This window comes from Phaethon lepturus, unplaced genomic scaffold, assembly GCF_000687285.1.
Source record: "Phaethon lepturus isolate BGI_N335 unplaced genomic scaffold, ASM68728v1 scaffold13849, whole genome shotgun sequence".
In the NCBI taxonomy this organism is placed as follows: domain Eukaryota; kingdom Metazoa; phylum Chordata; class Aves; order Phaethontiformes; family Phaethontidae; genus Phaethon; species Phaethon lepturus.
This window is the reverse complement of record NW_010565608.1, coordinates 1-2,103: the sequence shown is the minus strand read 5'-3', so window position 1 is coordinate 2,103 and position 2,103 is coordinate 1.

Genomic DNA, 2,103 nt, shown 5'->3' with positions numbered 1-2,103 from the left:
TCCTGCTAGCGGCACTTGACTCCTTAAGGGCGCTGCCTCTGCTCTTCTGTTTCTCACCTTACCGTGACAGAAGGAGCCTGGCTTGACTCTTTATCACCTTGTTTCCACTGCTGAAATGCCTTGAGCCAGCTCCAGCTGATACAGCCTCCCTGTTCTATGTTGCAAGAACCAAACTTTTTATGAATTAAATCATGACCATGCTAGGGCCCGGGGCTACAGCTGTACTTGAAACTTAGATCAAGATACACTGCCAGGCAATGCTACATTTACACTGTTAATAAATTTCTCAATCTGAAAGCTTATAGAGCAGCAATCACATACTCGATCCTCCATTGGCCAAGAGCAACGATAAAGACGTACACTCCCTGAGCAATGCTGTGCATTGCATTTTCTGTTGTTTTTAGTTTTAACTTAATTTCCTGTGAGCATGAACAGAATTTTCAAGGGTTTTAAGTGCAATACACTGCTCATGAGTCACCCAGAAACACTTTTCAGCCTGAGATCACCAAGTTCGTAAGATCTGTGGACTACTTCTAACAGGACTGCAAAAAGCCTGTTTTCAAATGGTTTACTTTGCTGTTAAGCAGCTCTGAGGTATGCACCTCTGCTCAAACAGATGTCTGCAATTTGCAGGGGAAAAAACCAATACAGGTACCAGGTACACCAGACTAAAAAGCTTCCAGCAGCCATGGAAGAGCTTTGTATCACTACTTCAAGCATTTGCATAACTGCATTTTGGCTGAAGAACCTACTCGTGGATTTATGTAGTTCTGAGTTACCTCTCTCAAGCTTTATGAACAGTTCCCTCCCAGGCACCCCCAGAAGACACGTTTCCCATAATTGCACTGGCACCTACTGGTGAAATCTATCCCTCTCCAGCAGTGTGCTGAGTTGACTCCTACATTTCTAAGGACTGCAATTAAAGGCCATTTTTTTCTTCCATTTTAATGGCTACTTTCTCCCACGTCCTTGGAAAGCCTTGTGAGGTGCCAGTCCTGACAAGCTAATCTTCTATTTTCATATTTTATTTGAAAAAGATACAAACAAATGAGTTTAAGCACAACAGCCAACATGAAAAAAGAACAGTCACTATGGTCAGAGGTCACTGGGTATTTCTGTTAACCCAGTGGCCCCAGACAGGCAGTAAATGCCTTCAATTCTTTCGTTTAGTTAAAAAAAAAAAGAAAAGAAATAAAGTAGAGCCATTAGTTAAAATTATCAATGACAGGTAATCAAGTGGTTGGCAGTCCACTTGTCCTGCATTTTTTACTTTAATCAAGACACGCCTGCTGCTGTGTTTTCACATGTGGTGGTTAGGTTTCCCTGAAGGTTAAAGCCAATTTTATTCCAAGATGCTGCCTGATAAAGCTGCCCACGGGGAGCGAATAACCGTGCTGTTTTCACACCTGATTGATAACTGATGGCCAAGCCTTGCACCGGTACAGGGAGGGAAAGGGCTCGGAATTAGGTCTGAGTTTACTGAAGCGTGTAATTGCCCATACTAGAGATTAAAGCCCTTTACCCTTCGACTGTTGTCTCGTTTCAGTCACGATTCAGAATTATTTTTTTCTGCCACTAAACACCCGTGCAAGCGGCCGGTGTGACACTTCAGATACAAGGCCTGGCATTCAGTTATCCTTCTCCTTTGCCCACGCAACCCGTGGCAAGTCGAAAGCACTCCTGGCCCGCAAGCCCCTTCCTGGCGGGTGGACTCCCACGGGCGCACAGCCGCGCGGGGGCACACCGGCGTTCGCCCGTCGGTGTATGCACACGCCCGTACCAAACCCCTGGGCGCTTGGTCTATTTTACGCGTTATCTGCCTCCGTGCGTCTTTTGATCTCCTACTCAAACGGCTGCTGCAGTTAAGCGCGGGGCGCTCACAAGCGGGACACGTCTGTCGCTGGAGTTAATCATCTCCTACTCCTCGGCCCCGATGAATGAGCAACGCCGGGTAACGACTCCTCCTCAGCGCTCCTCCTGGCACAGAGCCCTCTACCCACACCGCGCATTTCGGGTCGAGGAACACGCGCCCAGGTGAGCCCGGCCTGAGGAAAAGAAGCGACCGTTATAACGGCTGCGACGGGGACCGGCGCGGTCGCCGCA